The 20,060-nt window shown below is 42.6% G+C and overlaps 1 protein-coding gene across 3 annotated transcripts in view; it reads right to left on the bottom strand.

Moving 5' to 3' along the window:
• SYT1 (synaptotagmin 1) overlaps nt 1–20,060 on the bottom strand; it is a 533,241-nt gene that overhangs the window by 385,220 nt on the left and 127,961 nt on the right. For all 3 annotated transcript variants that reach the window (XM_061639659.1, XM_061639661.1, XM_061639658.1), the window contains exon 2: nt 1,015–1,109. The gene's annotated coding sequence lies outside the window, so the exon portion shown is untranslated. The remainder of the gene's footprint in view (nt 1–1,014; nt 1,110–20,060) is intronic.

The following is a 20,060-nucleotide window of genomic DNA, read 5'->3' on the forward strand; positions in this document are numbered from 1 at the left end:
ATACTACCATATATTATATATAGTAAGGGTCACCAAGTTTTCTGGGCCCAGGAGCACATGCAGAAACTGTTGTGGCCACCACAAAATATCTATTTTATAGAAGCAAGACTGGCAATAATCAGAAATTCTCCTGCAAAGCAGACAAGACACCCTCAACCCCACCAAACAAAACACAGACAAGAAGCACCCCCCACCCAAACAGGCAACCCCTCCAACCAAAGAAAAAGCCAAAATCCCTCAGTTTTTAAAATCAACAATTGGAGGGGCAGGGAGCCTTGGTGGGTGCCAAGGGGCGATTCTGAGAGAGTCACAATGCCATGGGCACCATATTAAGGACCCCAGATATATAGCAATATTCTTTGCTACTTCAGGGATAGCCCTTCTGGTTTGGGTGGGTTGTTGTTCATTTTCACTCCTGCGTATAAACATGATATATAGAATGCAAATGAAAAGAGCCAGTGTGGCGTAATGCTTAAGGGGTTGGACTAGGACCTAGATGACTAGGGTTCAAATCCTCACTCAGCCTTGAAACTTTGTTGCGTGACTTTGGGCTTGTCACAGACTCTCAGCCTAACCTATCTCACTGGGCTGTGAGGATAAAACGGAGAGGGAGGAGAGCCACCTTGAGCTCCTTGGAGGAAAGGTGAGGATATAAATGAAATAAATATATAAAACTAAAAATGTCAGCCTTGCTTTCAAGTAATATCTGTCCTACCATATTAAAACACAAGAGCAGATGCCACAATACTTTTTGTTATGATGCAATACTACTGAAAACTATCTATGGAAAAATGAACCTTAAAACATTGACATTTATAAGTGCAAGCTGATAATGAAAGAAGGTGGTGGTGAGGGCGAGGAAGCAGTGATGTCCAAACAGCCTTTAATTCCTTGTAGAGCAACATCAACAATAAGTGTCTCCATTGATTCAAAAATTTTAAAACCAGGTACTTCTATAAAGAAGCACAGTGAACATTTCACATGCAAGAATGATACAAGCATGACTTCAGATACCTTATGTGAATGGAATCAATACTGTTTTCTAACCAGAAGGAAAGTTCAAGTGATGGCGGAATCAGTCGAGATCTTTGATGCTCAGGCTCTTTCTCCTATGTAAAAGGGGAAAAAAGAACTACTTAATTCTTCTTGTTTGCAAATATTAATTCACTTGGAACCAAACCTCTAGTGTTTTGGAGATGAGTGTAAATCAGATAGTAATGTTTCAGTTTTAAGAGGCTCAGCACAAGGATCTTGCACTTTACAGAGTAACACTGACAGGAGTGGGGTGGGAGTGGGGGAAGAACAAAGCAGGTGTATTAATAGTGCTATAAATAATTATCATAATAATATATTACAAAAATAAAGCATGCATCAAGTGGGAGCAGTGGTGCTGGCAGGTTTGAGGGGGCCCTGGACAAGATAAGGTCTGGGCTCCCCCCCAACTTTCTCTCTGCCCCTCCCTTACCAAGCTGTTAGGGGAGGGATGACAGCCTCTTTTTTCACTTATCAGAAGGAAAAGCAAACTGGTTCTCTCTCTCTCCCCCCCCCCATTATCAGTGGTGGGAAGGGACCTTTCCCTTTCTTCAAAACTTCTTATAGAAGTCATCAGGTGCTGCCTCAAGCTCACCTGACAATTTTGACAAGGCATTTTGAAGAAAAAGGAAGGGTCCCATCCCAGCCGCCTGCCTGGTCAGTCATTCCCTCCTCTTCTCCCCAGGCAGTAGTGATCCCTACTAAACCATCTTTTTTTAAAAAAAAACTTTTTAACAGAGGATATGCTGCTGTTGTAGCAAAGACCTGCCCACTCTCTTTAGTTCTCAGAGCACCTCTGGACCCACATACCAAAGTGCTGCTTTGCTCCAAATGCAGCAGCACAACTGTACTCTAAAAAGGATTTTAAATAAAAAACAAGAAAATGAATTATGGCAGCGGTGGCAAATCTCTGGCCAGGAAGTAATTGGCCATTTCCCTCAAACCATGCCCACCATCCCACAGCAGACATGGTATATGACATGAGGTGTGGGTCAGGTAAGGACATGACTCCAGAGGAACAATCAGTTATTTTAAGCGAGCTCCTGATTGTTTCTTTGCAAGTGGGGTTCACTGACAGTGCTCCTCAGCTGCACTAGGGAGTTCCCCATCGGGTAAGTGTTATGGGGACTGCTGGCCATTGTGGCATTGCTGTTGGGAGGGGAGATCTAGGCCAGTGGTCTGGCCCTAGAGATGATCCTGACAAGGGTCACTGTAGCTCAGTGGTACAACACATGCTTTGCATGCAGACAGTTTAATATTCAATCTTGGGCATTTCTAGCTATGGGATCTCTAGTGCCAGAGCTGGGGACAGATCTCTGCCTGAGACCCTGGAAAGGCACTGCCAGTCAAAGTGGCCATTACTGGACTAGCTATACAAATGGTCTGCCTCAAAAGCCCAATGTGGACATATATTCCCAGCTTGCTAAACCTGTTTTTACAGTGACAAAGATGCATTCCTTAAAAGTGATCCATAAATGTTGTTCATTTTGTTAGTATGCCTTTATGGCTGAACCAAGTATTTAGTGTACTATCCAGCTTCCTTAATACAAAAGAGAAATCTAATCTGCCAACTGATAAGGACATTCTAGTTAATAGATTAAACACATGTAACTACTCAATTGTTTGTTCATCATTTTTCTCACAGGAGAAAATCGATATAGCACGTACACCAAAATCATATGAAGTTGTAATTTTACTACCATGCTTTGATTGATATGAGCTTTTGGAACCTTCACTGATTCTTAACCACAGGGATCCAAGAACCCCACAGGTGCTTATGATAAAGTCTCTCTGAAGGAATGAAACATCAGTAGTGTCAAAAAATAGAATCATTATTGTCATGCTAATTCACTGAGCAAACATTTACTTTGGTCCACATCTTAGTCCACTAATACAGTCACTGTAAACAGTTAACTTGAATGGCTATTCTCTATTGATGTTGCATTGCAAGCAACCTTTCATTCATGCCAGTTAAAGCTAAAGAGCCCTTTAACGCAGTAGCTGTTCATGTGGTAGGGCAGAGCCACAGAGCCAGCCTCCCAACACTGGAGTCATTGCTACTTACTTGGATGGGGATGGGGCAGGATGGCAGTGAGGTTGGGGCTGCACAGATGACCAGCTAGAGTGGTGGATTAGTGGCGGTGGCCCTACCAGTACAACTGGGCAACTTTAACATCACCGCTGCCCTGTTCACATAAGCACCAGTGATGGCAGTGTCAGGATGCCATCTGCATGGTGCCACCTCACTGCATATGTCACTACTGCTTTAGCGGTAAACATATATCTGCATGAGACTTTCCCATTTTATTGAGACTAGCTCTTTACACTGTACTGGACCACCTCTTCTAATGGGGCCCAGATTTCCAGTGACATCGCTGGAACTGTGGTTGGAAGGAAATATCAGAAATGCCTTTGGTATGAGGGAGCTGATCTGTTCCTTCCTTCTTTCCTTTCTCTCTCTCTCACACCCACCCACACCATACTATATACCCAAACAGAAAGCACACCAGGTAGAATACAAAGTAAACACTGGTTGGTCCTGTGAGTGTACCTGCCAGTGTCTGTTGGATGATGCTCTGGCACCCACTCTCAGAGGGCCAACATTCGAATCTGCCAGACAGAGCAAGACGAAGCAGAAACTTTGCAGTGCTAGTGGCAGTACACCGATTTCAGTGGCAGTGAAAGGCTGCTCCAGGGAAGATCACAGTCAGTTCAAAGGCAGCATGACATTCGGGGGTCTGCAAGGGAGATAGCCCAAGGGCCACATGTGACCTGTGGGCTGCAGGTTACCTAAATGTGTATTAGTTACTAGCTTGTTTGAAAACTGATTGCTGAGCAAAAGAATATCTATGCTGATGTGCACTAATCGGATGGCCCACACAAACAGCTCAGGCAGCACCAATCATCTACTGGTAGGCAGAAAGAGGAAGGAACCAACAATACGTTCCTCACACAGGTAATTAGTGTAGTCACAAAGACAGGTGTCAAAAACTGCAAGTGACAGAAACATTCCACATGAACATTCTCTCTTGCAGTTTTGCTGTTCCATGACTGCGAAGTTCTTAATGCCTGATAAAAAGGAAAAGGTGTCCCCGCACTTATAGTGCGAGTCGTTTCTGACACTTAGGGTGACATCTTGCAACGTTAACTAGGCAGACCGTATATATGGGGTGGGATTGCCAGTTCCTTCCCCGGCCTTTCTTTACCCCCCAGCATATGCCGGGTACTCATTTTACCGACCACGGATGGATGGGAGGCTGAGTGGACCTCGACCCCTTTTACTGGAGATTTGACTTCCTCCTTCCGTTGGAATCGAACTCTGGCCATGAGCAGAGCTTCAGCTGCGTTACCGCCGGTTACCACTCTGCCTGATAGGCCAACTATATTAGAGAAATAGCCACTTGTGAGGGGATCATTTTATGTGGCAAAACACACTCCTGGCACCGCCCAGAGAGCAAGGCGGCCCCTAAAAATACATATGTGGACCATTCCTTGTTACCAGCATTTATACACAATCCAGTAAAAGAATACCACACAGATTTGGATGCTGGAATTTTTACCCCACCACCTTTGATCGAAATGAGAGAGTTCATACGGGGAACCCTCCTCCAATGTCTGGTTCTCCCTGGTTGGACAAGAGGAAATAAATCTTACTGCCAGTAAGATCAATTGTACAAAACTGATACATGTTACTGTGAAATGTGATCTGTTTCAACAAGCTTTTCCAGGTGTTCCTGCAGATCCGAAACATGCATACACAAGCCCCTTGGGCTATATAGAATGAATGTATCTAATTTATTGGATGAACAATGCATAATTCCAGATAATGAAATAAAAGATTGAAATCTGTGCAAAATGTGGCTAATGAGACCAAATACAGCCGACAAACCAGCCAGATGTTCTGAGTTACCCTATAAAAAAGTCAGTATCTTGAGAAAATCAGAATGATTTATTTTATACATTTTTGGGCACGAAGTGCTTTACTACTCATTTATTTGTTTTTAAAAAGAATGCTGTATAAAATAACAAAGTCACTCTCAGGCTCAAACTACACATTACATGGAATTACATATTATTTTTCTCCATTAAAATAAATAAATATAGAAATAAAACCAACTTTGTTTTTTTTTTCAATTAATTTTTATTCAAATTTTCAAAACCAACACAATACAAAAAGAAAAAACACAAATCAATAACAAACACAATAAAAAAAGAAAAGAAATATAAAAAATATTGACTTCTGATTTGTCATAGTTCAGCTATAAATCTATAATATATAGCAAGCCTGTCTCTTAATAGATTATAAAAACACCTTCCTCCAGCGGCTATCTTAATTGGTTTTAAATCTCATCAACATCATATCATTTTATTCTTCTACAAAAAGTCAAAGAGAAGTTTCCAATCCTTGAGATATATGTCCATCAATTTTTTTTTCTAGGTAAACATGTCAATTAATCCAACTCATCAAGACTACTAAATCCTGTAATTACAGATCACTCTTCTTCCTTTATCCGTATTGGTTCCATCTTCCATCTTCCATCTTTACGCATTCAATAATCTTGCTGTCATAGTCATATAATAAGAGTCTGATAGGAATTTCCTTTATCACAGATATTTTCTTGCCATCAATTCCAAACGTATCACTGAAGTATTGTTGCAAAGCCACATCTCTGTTCCTCTTTTTTACATGATACCCTAGCACATCTCTTGAAGATTTTTCCATTGACACAAAACAGGGATTAATTCTGTTAACTTTCTCCATTTCAAGTTCCATCAAGTCCTTCCAGTCCAGGAATTTTTTTGAACCGATAATATCTTTATCTCCAGTCTCTTCAATTCCTTCAGGGACAGTGCTGAGTTCCAAAGCGTAATATTTATCTCCAGGATCCATCAGAGCCAGGAAATCCAAATCTTTTTCCAGGTCCATATTTAATCCAATCTCCATAGTTTGAACCTTGCCTTTAATTTCTCTTTCATCCTTTTTTGGTTTTCCAGATCTATCTTTAATCTCCTTTCTCATAGAATCCTGAATTTCTTTCAGCTCCTGTCTCATTTCGTCGAATTCAATTCTCAACGCTTGACTATTATTTCTTAGTTCTTGTTTTATTGACTTAATCCCATTCATTATTTTCTGAAACATGTCTAAAGATAAAGTCCCTTCTTGTACATCCATGATCTTCTTAATTGTCATTCTTAAAGCCAAAGGAACAAAACTCTTTCAATTTTCAATGTCCCAAGCAAAGAGCAGTTTATTTCTTTACCCAGTTACAAAGGAGTTAATCTTTCAAACCAACTGACGTCACACTCTAGACAGCCCTTATCTCTTGTATGCCCAGAAGTGCAAAAACAGCTTTAGTTCACAGCGTCCAAATGACTAGTAACAGAAAAAATGTGCAGATTCGTCAAAAAAAAAAAAAGAAGTAGAACAGGAAAAATAGTCCCAGACTTTTATTACCCAAAAGTCTTATAAATCAAAAAGATTTTTCTTTTCTCTTCCAATCAGAAACCCCTCATCCGTTGTAATCTTTAAAATTCTATTTTCCATTTCAGCTTTTTGCAATAAGAAAAAAGATAGACTATTTTTATTTTCTTCCCCCTTAATTCTGTAAGTAAAAAAAGGAAACTTTTGGCTCACCCAGGTTTTCTTAATTGCTGATCCTCTGACAAATCTCTTTAGCTGTATAGATAAGAAAATAATGAGCGTAGACAGGAGGATGTTTGCCTGTTAGTCTGTTTTCTTAAAAAAAAACAACGGGTCACTTATTCAGCTGAGCTAAGCTATAAATCCTCGCTCCGTCTGTGCAGCTGGAAGACCTTCTTTCACAGACAATTCTGACGAATTCCAGTCTCCAACAATCACAACAAAGCTGTGTGGAAAAGCTCACGTTTCTTCCTTATCCGGAAGAAATTATCCCCAGTCAAAAAAGACCCTTCTGACTGGTTAAAGCTGAAAAAGTGTCATCCAAGACAGGAGCCCATCTCGGAGGCTGCACAGGCGGAGGGATCCTCCTGGGAAGTCAGAAATAAAACCAACTTTGGAAGGTTATGAAAGATGGGTAGTAGAGAGTAGCTACTTTCCCCTTTCTCTTCCACTCATTTTTCTAGTGCAAATCCTCCTCCTCAACCTGCTTTTTCACCCATGGGGTGCGGAGTGGGTGGGATGGGGAAGTTTCAAAGTCTGGTTATCGTTCCTCTATCTTTCTCGTGGTAGGTGAACAGGTAGCTTGGAGACGGCAACCTTGAGCTGCAAAACTAAACAGCTAAAGGTAAAAGGGTTAAGCAGTCTCTCTCTTCCCACCTTTTCTCTACTCAGGCTTGCAGACTGATTTGGCTTTTTTTTTTTTAAAAAAAGTGCATTTTAAAATAAAATGGAACTTCAGGTACTGTGTAGATTGAGCCTCACTATGTTCTTCTCTCTACTCACTTCTTTGCATACACAAAACACACTTATGGCTGCATACATACCATACCTTTACAGCACATTCAAATCACACATCCCACCTGAGAATCTTGGGAAGTGTAGTTTGTTACGGATACTGGGAGTTGTAGCTCTGTGAGGGGTAAATTACAGTTCCTAGGAATCCTTGGGTTGGGGGTAGAATGTTGTTATGCAGTCAAAGACTCTAAAATGCCCACATAATCCCACATCTGTCAAGTCACTGATTGTTTCTGTATCACAAGTAGCATGTGTTCCAATAAACCTAGAACATGGGTTCCAAAATGAAGCACTTTTCTGTCTGTAGTTCTCCTGCTCACCCTAGTAGAAATTAATCAGATTTGAGATTTTTCTCTTCCAACACTTAATGCTCCAATACTGTACACATTTACTTGAGAGTAAGACTGCCTTAGGAGAAAGCCACAGTAAGACTTACTTCAGGATATAGCTGCAAAGGATTCTAATCTTAGTGTGATTTTTCTAAATGAGTGGACATTCCATACTACTGAATAGTTAATATTTTTGCATGATACATTTTAAGCTGAACAATGAAAAGCCTTTTTCCTGCAAGGGAAAATATAATTTCTATCCTTTTAACACTTCACCTGTTCCATAGTATACAGATATTCAATCAACAACAAAAACCTTTCAGTTTCACATGTTGTATTTTTCAATGTTTACTTAAGCTCCAAAATCCTGAAGAATTGCAGCTGTTATGGGCCACATGTTATTTAGGCAATATGAATATGGTATGGTATCCTATCCTGTGGTTAGTTCCTTGGACCTGGATGGCTGTCAGTGGTGGAGTGGTGGACCTAAATCTCATTTTTGCCTGTTCAATGGAATAGACACAAAGAGTCTAGGCAACTGATGCCATCATACAATTGAAGCTACTATTTCAAATTACAAATACCCAACTGGCAACTAATACCATCTACACAGGATGACAGAGTTGGAAGGGACCGTGAAGGTGTCATGAGCTATGGTTGGAGTTCTGATGTTTCTGAGAATGAACTAGGAGAGGGGGGCAGCTGGGCTGAGGTGTCTGGAGGGGAGGGAGAAGCTTCCCAGATAGAGGGGGAAAATCTTGAACAGACAACAGACTCGGTTCTCATGCACTCCCCCCCTAGGAATGTGCTGCCGTTACGGACAGAGAGGGAGGAGGAGGACCAAGGTCGTTCGGCTGCAGAGAAGGGTAGAGAGAAATCGCCTGATGCGTTGGGCCAACCCCCCCCACTTCCTACCATCCTTTCCGAATCAGAAGGGGAGGAGGCAGCCGCCCCCCCATCGCCCCACACCCGAAGACAGTTAAAATGGCACCAAAGAAAAGAGGAGGGAAGGGGCGTAGATGTGGGCAGTTTGAGGCGGAGTGAGAGGATCAGGGCCTGAAAGCCCCCTTGATAAGGGACGGGGAATGCTGGAAGCTCTGTTCTACCAACTCTCTTCCATGCCGCGGGTTTTGGTTCGTGTTAAGAGTTCATGAGGCGGAGAAGCCTATGTCTGGAAATTACTCTAATAAAAACTGATTTGCTTTCATCAAGTGATTCTGTTCTTTATTCCTAACCCAGGCACGACAGTTTGATAGAACCAACTACTCAACCCTCCTACTCCTGCCACTTGAACGTGACAAGATGGAAAAGGGAGCTGCTGGGGGGGTAAAGCCCACTTCTGATACGGAAGAAGTGAAGCTACTGAGGTCGAGCGTGGCAGACCTACAGTCGGATGTTCAAAGCCTGTTAGCAACTGTGAGAACCTTGAAATTGGACAACCAGAGCCTGAAATCCACAATAGATAGAATGCGGGCAGCCCCTGCAGCCGCCGTGGCCAAGATCCCAATTAGATTACCACCCAAATATGCGGGCCAGAGCGACCAGATCTCCACTATAGTGGCCCAATGTGAGATGTACCTGGACATTAAGGATGCAGAATTCCCCAATGATGCTGCCAAAGTGGCATTTGTGATCAGTCTATTGGATGGGGAAGCTGCCAAGTGGATCACCCCCTATCTGATCAGAAAGGATGCCATCCTGGGCAGGTATGGAGCATTTATACAAGCCCTGACCGAAATGTTTCAGGATCCCCAAAGAGCCGAGACAGTGGCTAGGCAATTGAGTGCCCTGTAGCAGGGAAAAGGGACTGTGCTGGAATACACCAATGCCTTTAAGATCTTATCTCAAGAGACTGGATACAATGACTCAGCACTGATGTTTATGTACCGAAGTGGACTGACTGCTGAGATATTGGATGAGCTGGCCAGAGTCGCACCTCCAACTGACTTGTCTGGACTAATCCAGCTGTGCCTACAAATTGATCACAGACTGGAAGGAAGACGGTTAGAAAGAAAACAAGAGGTGCAAAAATATTCAGCCTCAGTATCCCGCAGTAAAATCCCTTCGACCCCCGGGACATAAGGCAACGCGGGGGACGGCTCGGGAGGGGCGCGGACGAAGCTGTCGGAGGAGGAAAGAGACAGACGTCGCAGAGAACGCCTCTGCTTTATTTGTTCCTGTTGGATGTTGTATCTGGCGCAAGCAGGTGCCCAGGATGCAGAACAGAATAGTGACAGGCTAGATTCCAGTTGACGCAATGAGCCAGACAAGTAATAAGTTTTAAGAGTCACTTTACTGACAATAGAATATATCACAAGCTCTCTCTCTGTACAAACTCCTCGACCCCCACTCCGACTGGCCAGATCTGCCAAGTCTTATAGATAAGGCCAGCTGGTTGCCTTGGATACTTGTCCTTGAGATCTGCACGGACTCTGGGCTTCTTGGCCTTGTTGCTCTCTTATGGAAATTTAACTCTTACTTAGTTCTTTAACTGCCAACAGTTCCAGCCAGGCCATCTAGCCAGGGACTGTGAACTGAAAGGAGACCGAACAGGGCCGTCGGGAAACGGAAGCACCCAGTCCTAGTGCAGGCTGGAGGACTGGGGGCAGCGCTGTGTAAAGGGCCTCTGTTAACCCATCCCCCCCTAAAAGGAGTTCTGGTATTACCCATTAGGATTACAACTTCCACAGGAGTGCAGTTCAACTCAACAGCGTTGATCGACAGTGGAGCCTCTACAAACTTCATCGATACCGCCCTAGTCAAACGCCATCATATCCCGTATCGGAAACTAGAAGCCCCCTTATCAGTGGAGACGATAGATGGCAGACCATTAAAGTCTGGGGGGGTCACTAGAGCCACTGAGGATTTGAAGCTAGAAATCTCGGGGCACGAAGAGTTCATTTCCTTGTGTGTGTCAGACCTGTCTAACTTTGAGGTGATTCTGGGAATGCCATGGTTGATAAAGCATGACCCAAAAATAGCCTGGAGAGAAGCAGTCGTGTGGTTTACGTCCCAGTATTGCCACGAAAATTGTCAGCCAGAGAAAGCAATAAAAGCCCTAGCAGGAGCTGTGCAGGAGGTCAAGGAGGTGACCCTCCCCTCGAAATACCTGGACTTTGAGGATGTGTTTAGTGAAACTGAAGCTGAGACTTTACCCCCCCATCGGCCGTATGGCTGCGCTATCGATTTGGTGCCAGGAGCGAGCATTCCTGCAGGCAAAATCTACTCCCTCACAGAACAAGAGAGAGTAGCTCTGAAAGAATTTTTGGAAAAGAACTTGAAGCGGGGATTTATTCGTCCCTCGCAGTCGCCTGCAGGAGCCCCCCTACTCTTCGTGAAAAAGAAGGGGGTGAATTACGACCTTGTAATGATTATCACACCCTCAACCAAATTACCATCCCAAACAGCTACCCCCTGCCCCTGATTCCAGAGTTATTAGATCGATTGCGTTCTGCCACAATTTTCACAAAGTTGGATCTGAGGGGGGCATACAATTTGGTCCAAATGAAGGAGGGACATGAATGGAAGACGAGTTTCAACACCTCTTATGGTCAATTTGAGTACCTGGTCATGCCGTTCGGGTTAAGTAACAGTCCAGGAGTGTTCCAGAAGTTCATGAACAAAGTATTTAGAGACCTCTTGGACCAGTACGTGGTTTGTTATCTGGATGACATCCTGATATTTTCAAGGAGCCAGTCAGAGCATGACCAACACGTGAGAACCGTGCTGGGAAGGCTGAGAGAGAATCACCTATATGCCAAGCTGGAAAAGTGTGGCTTTGACCTGTCTTCCCTGGACTTCCTTGGATACCGAATTTCAGCAGGGGGAGTGTAGATGGATCCCGGAAAGGTGAGCTGTGTGTTGGATTGGGGACAACCAACCACCAAGAAAGACGTGCAACGTTTCTTGGGCTTCGCCAACTTCTACAGAAATTCATCCCGGGCTTCTCCACACTAACCGCCCCCCTCACCAACTGTTTAAGGGGAAAAGGGAAGTTTCAATGGACAGATCAGGCAGCAAGAGCGTTTGAAGAGCTGAAAGAGAAATTTGCCTCCGAACCTATCCTACGCTTTGCTGACCCGACCCGGCCTTTCGTCGTGGAAGCTGACGCCTCGGACCGGGCGATCGGGGGGGTTCTCTTGCAGCCTGACAGGGGTGGGAAGGAACTGCACCCGTGTGCATACTACTCTCGAAAGCTCAAGGATGCTGAGAAAAACTACACTGTGTGGGAAAAGGAACTTTTAGCTATCAAAGACGCATTCGAAAACTGGAGGCAATACTTAGAGGGGGCTCAACATCAGATAGAAGTACGATCTGATCACAAGAACCTTGAGAGTCTACAGACAGCTCAGAAATTGAACCAGAGACAAATACGCTGGTCGCAGTTTTTCGCCAGGTTTAACTTCAAAATAAAATACCACTCCCATACAAAAAATCAGAGGGCGGATGCCCTATCCAGACAACCCCAATACAAAGACGAAAAAGCTGACACCCCCCCCAACACATCATCCCACTGGAAAAACTCACGTTAGGAGCCTGCCAGCCGTCCTGGGAAGAAGAGCTCAAGAGGGCCCAGCAGGGGGATCCAGACATACAACATTACATCCAGGAAATGGAGCAGAGCACGGACTCAGAAGTAAGTTTCCACTGGAGGGATGGGTTGTTGTGGTTTAAAACTGCCAGATATGTGCCAACAGGGGACTTCAGACTCAGAGTATTGCATCAGTGCCATGACAATGTCACAGCTGGGCACTTTGGCATTTTTAAAACCATTCAAAATGTAGCTAAGGATTTTTGGTGGCCCCAAATGCGCAGAGATGTTGAGAACTATGTAAAATCCTGCGCCGTGTGTCTGAGGGCGAAGACAAGCACGGGAAGGCCTGCAGGGCTGTTGGAACCTTTAGCCACTCCAAAGGGGCCCTGGCAGGACCTCTCCATGGATTTTATAACCGATCTACCAAGGTCACAAGGAATGACTGCTATTTTGGTGATCGTGGATTCATTGACTAAAATGGCCCACTTCCTCCCTTGCTCTGGGGCCTTGGACGCTAGGGAGACGGCAAAGGTGTTCATAAAAGAGATTTACAGATTGCATGGGTTACCAGACAGCCTCGTCTCGTATCGAGGCACCCAGTTCACAGCTAAATTTTGGAAGGCTGTCTGGAAGCAGTTGAAAACGGAGCTAAGGCTCTCCTCCTCTCACCACCCCTAGACTGATGGACAAACTGAGAAACTTAATGCAGTTTTGGAGAGATACCTGCATTGTTACGTATCTTACCAGCAAACTGACTGGATTTCCTATTTACATGTTGCAGAATTCGCCTACAATAATTCCGTGCACACCAGCACAGGGCAAACACCCTTCTTTGCTAATTATGGATTTCATCCCAAGGCTTTTCCCAGCCACTCAGGCAGTGGGCCGGTACCCGCGGCCGAGGAGTTTCTCCAGGAATTACAGGCAGCCCAGCAAGTGTTGAAACAACAATTAGACGAAGCCAAAAGGGAATACAAAAGAGTTGCTGATCAACGTCGGTGTGAGGGCCCCCCCTCAAGGTGGGCGATCAAGTATGGCTGTCGACCCGCTTCCTTAACATGCCGGGTAAGTGCAGAAAGTTGCAGGATAGGAGAGTGGGACCCTTCGAAATCCAGGCTCAAATAAACCCAGTGGCTTTTCGTTTAAAGTTGCCAGAGACTTTTAAAATGCACCCAGTATTCCATCGTTCCTTGCTAACGAAGGCTGCCCCCCCCCAGTGAGCTGAGGCCGATAGAATCTCCAGGGGCACCGATGCTGGTGGGGGGACAAACAGAGTTTGAAGTGGAGCAGATCCTGGACTCCAGGAGAAGGAGAAACCAGCTGCAGTATCTAATCCATTGGAAGAATTATGGGCCAGCTGACAGATCCTGGGAAAAAGCAGAAGACGTTCACGCCCCCATTTTAGTGAGACACTTTCATGAGAAATTCCCTCATCGCCCCAAACCAACAGGGTGGGAGGGAGTACAGCATGGAGAAGAGGATGATGTCATGAGCTATGGTTGGAGTTCTGATGTTTCTGAGAATGAACTAGGAGAGGGGGGCAGCTGGGCTGAGGCGTCTGGAGGGGAGGGAGAAGCTTCCCAGATAGAGGGGGAAAATCTTGAACAGACAACAGACTCGGTTCTCACACACTCCCCCCCTAGGAATGTGCTGCCGTTACGGACAGAGAGGGAGGAGGAGGACCAAGGTCGTTCGGCTGCAGAGAAGGGTAGAGAGAAATCGCCTGACGCGTTGGGCCAACTCCCCCCACTTCCTACCATCCTTTCCGAATCAGAAGGGGAGGAGGCAGCCGCCCCCCCATCGCCCCGCACCCGAAGACAGTTAAAACGGCGCCAAAGAAAAGGGGAGGGAAGGGGCGTAGATGTGGGCAGTTTGAGGCGGAGTGAGAGGATCAGGGCCCGAAAGCCCCCTTGATAAGGGACGGGGAATGCTGGAAACTCTGTTCTATCAACTGTCTTCCATGCTGCGGGTTTTGGTTCGTGTTAAGAGTTCATGAGGCGGAGAAGCCTATGTCTGGAAATTACTCTAATAAAAACTGATTTGCTTTCATCAAGTGATTCTGTTCTTGACTCCCAACCCGGGCACGACAGAAGGCCATCTACTGCACACCCCTACTTAGAATAGGATAGGCAAATTGCTAAATTATTTGGCACACTGTTTTCCTTGTGGCAAGGAGTTCCACAGTTCAGCTTTCCTCAAGTTAAATACAGACATTAATATCTCCAGATATTTTGACTCAGTTCCCCATTTTAGAAAACATATGCTGATCCAGAGACTCCAAGCAGATCAGCTTATTTTATATTTTACTCCTCCTCCCAATGCCTCTAAAACTGTTTTACTCTATTCCTGTAATTTCTTCTCCCCTTCTCCATTCTCGCTTAACGTGTATCTTACCCCCTTCAAACTCCGACTTTCTCTCCTCTCTCCTATTATATCCACTTCAGATAATAATGATGAGGACGAGGAGGATCCTTTCCCCCCCCCCAATTTCCTTCAACATCTCTTTTACCCTTCAGAGAAGGGAAACAGCCCTTTTCTGCACCCCTTGGCAACTAAAAGACTATATAGCAGAATGAGGGCCAGCATTTCATCTCAAGTTGTTGCTAGGCAACACTGGTCCATACTAAGAAGGTGTATGAATTTCCTTATTGCCTCTATAGGCTAGGTTAACACTGGCCAGAAATATGCCTTTTAAATGAAAACTCCAAACCTGTTAACACTGCTACTAGGTAATGGCACATACAAAACATTCTCCTTGACCTAACTAAACAAGCCATTTCCCAAAAGACTCAGTACAAAGGGAGAAATCTCCTAAAATCCAGTCGAGGAAGGTCTATAGGGGAAAATACACAATATCTGTCAAAATGCCAGAATCGCTCATCAAACATTTGATTAATTCAAAATAAGCAATCTCTTATCCTTTCCACCAGAATTTGTCATGGGCCATCCTCAAGTCTTCCCACCTACACTAAGTTTCAGATAAATCTGTTAAACCATTTTCTAACTATAAGCTATAGAACTACTACCCCCCAGACCCCAATTTCTCATTATAATGGCAGGCTGCAATTCAGCTGATTTACCCTTAATATAGGGCCATGACTGTAACCCTATAATCCTATGAAGGACCTGTGATTGTTATTAACATTTTCTCATTGATGGTGAATTAATGCAACTTTTTTTTTGCTAAAGTCCAAGATGGTTGATTATAAATTGCTGGGGGGGGATTAGCATAAATGGCAACTAAACTGGAATGCAGTAAAAAGTACTGGAATAGGAAGTATGCTTGCAAAGAGGATTATTTCCTTTCTTTTTTTTTTTTTTTCAATAATTTTTATTCAGATTTTCATAAAACATACAAGACAAAATCATAAAACATTCAAAGACAAAAAACAAAATCAAAAATAGTTAAACAAAAAGAAAAAAAGAAAAGAAGAAAAAAAAAAAACAAAAATAAAAAATAAAGAGTAAAATATTGACTTCCCATTTGTCAAAGATCAAATCAGTTATAAGTCTATAATATATAGCAATCCTGTCTCTTAAGTCATATTATAAAATCACTTTCCTCCAGTAGTTATCTTACTTAATCATCAAATCTCATAAACATTACTTTATTCTTTCCACAAAAAGTCAAAGAGAGGTTTCAATTCTTTAAGAAATATATCTATCAATTTTTTTTTCCAGATAAGCATATCGATTAATCCATCTCATTACTAATTATGATAATCTTATTGTCATAACCATAGTCAAAATAAACATTTCAATTAATCCATCACATCAGAATCTGTTAGGTTCAGTAATTTCAGTAGCCATTGTTCTATTATCTCTATTAGTTCCATTTTCCATCTTCCATCTTCAGTAGTCTTGTTAAGTCCAGTAATTTCAATATCCAATCTTCCATTATCAGTATTCCATAATAATCTTGCTGTCAAAGCCATAGTCATATAATAAGAGTCTGATGGGAATTACCTCTATCCCAAATATTTTCTTGCCATCCATTCTGAATAAGTTGCTGAAATACTGCTGTAAAATCATATCTCTGTTCTTTTTTTCAAAATACACTGGGTCATCTCTTAAAAGTTTTTCCATTGTCACATGGCTGCAGTTAATTCCATAGATTTTCTCTATATTGGGCTCCATCACATCATTCCAGTCCAGAAGATAATCCATGCCATTGATAACTTTATCTCTAGAATCTTCATTAATTTCTTCAGAGATAACATTAAGTTCCAAACAATAGATTTTATTTCTAAAGTCCATAGACTCCAAATCTTGTTCCTGTTCCACGTTTGTTCCAATCTCCGGGATCTCCTCTCTCACAGGGACCCCTATTCCAGTCTCCTGGGTCTCCTCTCTCACAGGGACCCCTATTCCAATCTCCGGGGTCTCCTCTCTCACAGGGACCCCTTCCAGGGTCACCTCTCTCACAGGGACCCTTATATCTTTAATCTCCTGCTTCATTTTACTCAAATCAATTTTCGTTATCTCAATCTCATTCATTATTCTCTGAAACATAGTTATTTCCAGATTCTCAGCCACTTTCTTAATTGCCATTTTAAAAGAAAAATATAGGAAAACCACTTCTTATTTCAGCAACAATTGGGTTAATACTCCAAACTTGGTGACATCACAGTATAAACAGAGCAGACAGCCTTATCTCTCCAATAGTTAAGTAAACAAAATGCAGTTCCCAGGATCGAAGCAATTAATGGCAATCGTCAAGAAACAGATTCGTCAAAATAAAATAGACCAAAAAGAGAGTAGTCTCAAAACAGTATAATATTTCTCAAAATAAAAATCTGGAATAGAAATCCCTCTTCTGTGTGTATCTTTAGAATGCAAATCCAGGACAGCTTTTTGCAACAAAAACAGAGATAAGCTATTAATTAGTGCGTAGCAGAGAGAAGTTACGGCTCCCCAGTGAGATGTCAAAAACCGATCAATCTGGCAAATCTCTTTTAAACAGCAACAATTTAAGTCAAGTAAAAGAAAAATATAGAAAGAAGGGTGCTTGCCTGTTAGTGCGTTCTCTCTTAGAAGATAAGATGAACTTTCGCTTTAACAGATAGAGCTTGCTGTTAAAAATCCGTCCCACCTTCGTCGGCTGGACCTCGTCCCATAAATTAATGAGATCTGGTCGTCCCAACAAAAATAGGCTTTGAGGTTAATCTCTTCGTTTCTCCCTACCCGGGAGAAGTTTAATCAGTCAAAAAAAAAAGAAAAAACTGACTGATATATCTGAATAAGCTTCTTTTGAGGCAGGAGCCCGTCTCAAAAGCAGGCACAGGCTAAGTCACCCTTCCCGGAAGTCCAGGATTATTTCCTTTCTCATCAGTATATACTAAATAATATAGTCCATGAGAGATATTGAGTAGCACTTTATTTTTTATAGAAATCTAAAATATATTATTATATATTGATTAACAGATGTTTTATTTAGATGTCACAGTCCATGCACGGATAATACTTAGGTTGCTCAGTAGTAGAAAACAGAATAACAGAAACAGAATACGAAATACTCATAATATTGCTGAACAATGTAGAGGTGCATGCAAATTTGCTACAATTTCAGTCCATCATTTATCAGTTTTACTGTAAATTTAAATTATGTAGGCATCTGCTTGTAAAACATAATTCAGTTCAGAGCTAGGCAGACTTCAGACGTGTAGAATCTATCTTGTTTTGTACAAGAAAATCTCAAGTTTTTTATCAGAGCAGAGTATAAAATAGTGGCTCATTGGCTACTTCTGAGTACACGATATCCAGCCCAGTACCAGAACTGAACACACAGTCCTTTCAAATAGAAATCCTCTCCTGGCTTTCATCCCAAGCCTTTTTCTTTTTCAGTTCAGCTGTCTCTCTGTGTGTGTATGTGTGTGTGTGTGTGTGAGTGTGTGTGCGTGTGCACATGTGTGCATGCACGTAGGAATTGTGTTGCTATTTTTAAACAACTGAGTGTCAAAACCCCTTGCCAATCTACTGCAAGCTGTCCAGAGATCTACCTGCTCCACCCACAACTTTCTGAGGAGACTGATGCTGTCTCTTTTTCTACCATGAGATGCCAAAGTGCTCCCTGAAATTGTCAAAGGAGAGGCGCACAGCAATAGATGTATTTCCATTTCAGAAAACATTTCTTCTTCACAGAACAAGTCTTCCATTTCAAGGCCCTTCAGGGGTAAAGAGCACCATATTGCTCCTTTAAGTAGGCATGTGGCAGATGCAATTTGAAGTATACTTGGGCATAATGCCGCCCTGGGCTCCTACTGGGAGAAAGGGCAGGATATAAATTAAATAACAAACAAACAAACAAATAATCCAGTTATTAAGCATTTAAACAATGCTTGTCTACTCACAAGTAAGTCCTATTAAGGTCAATGGGACTTATTCCTAGGTAAGGCAAGCGTGCATAACATTAGATTGTAGCCTAAGTCACATAGATTCGAGTAAAACATTCAATACTGTGCAGTGTTTTTTTCCAACAGCTTTGGCTTACGTTCCCAGGTGAGAACATATCCAGATTATCACACTACCTTGGGTGATCAGTGTAAAGGTGGTGGCTGCCTTTCCAAATGAAGACCACAGAATGCATATTGCAGCCTACATTTCGATGGCTACTAACATCCATGCAAAATCTGTTTCATTTCACTCTTGTGCTTCCATTTTTGCTTCCCTGGATTTCTGATGTAGCATTTAAATACAATTGCAGCTCAAACAGACCAGGTGTTCAGAACATAAATGTTTTGTTATATCAAGTCCGTGATGTGCTGTAGAGCACATTTTCTGGGGCTGTACTTTTGCAAATGATCTTGTAGAATGTTAATGGAGACAACACTTGATGCTTTAATAAACAGGTGAACAAAAGCTTTTACTTTTTTCAGCAGCTAGATAGTTTTACATTTAGAAATGATGATCATTTTCTCAGTATGATGCAGAGATCAAATTTTTATTTATTTATTATTTGATTTATATCCTGCCCTTCCTCCCAGCAGGAGCCCATAGCAGAGCTCTGATCTAAGGATTGCTAAGTAATTATTGCTAGGGTTTTACACCGGCATTTCTTAACATTTTCACTTTCCTAAGTTTATTTATATGGAAAAAGTAGGCACTCAAAGATATGCTTATAAAATATTTGATAGAAGCTAGAAATGAAAACTCATCTTCCTCTACTTGCACAGGGTTATTTGTACAGTTCTGGGTCTCTCCACAATTTTACTCCTTTTGCAATGATAATTACTGACAATGACTAATGCACACCATTTTTAAAAAGTTGCACTATAGCACTTTGTGCTTATTTTGGGAGTGCATCCTTTGTCCAACTAGACGATATAACAACTAGCAAATTTGTTACAGTGCTTGCCAACAACCTGTAAGTCATTCTGGAATTTTCTTTCCAAGGTCCACGTTATGAAGGGAGTGGGAGCTGGCAAGCCAAGGACTTCTACTTGTCAATCCAGGAAGGGAAGAGAGGTGGAGGTGTAGGGTTAAACAATGGAATTTGCTACCATAACATGTAGTTATAGCCACCAACTTGGTTGGCTTTAAAAAGGGATTAGACACATTAATGGGGGATAAGGCTATCAGTGGCTGGTTACATATCATTATGGCTATGTACTATCTCCAGTATCAGATGTAATGTGTCTCTGAATGCCAGTTGCTGGAGATCACGAGTGCTGCTGCATTTGGGTCCTGCTTGCAGGCTTCCCATAGGCATCTAGTTGACCACTGTGAGCAC

This window comes from Rhineura floridana, chromosome 8 (genome assembly GCF_030035675.1).
Source record: "Rhineura floridana isolate rRhiFlo1 chromosome 8, rRhiFlo1.hap2, whole genome shotgun sequence".
Lineage (NCBI taxonomy): Eukaryota > Metazoa > Chordata > Lepidosauria > Squamata > Rhineuridae > Rhineura > Rhineura floridana.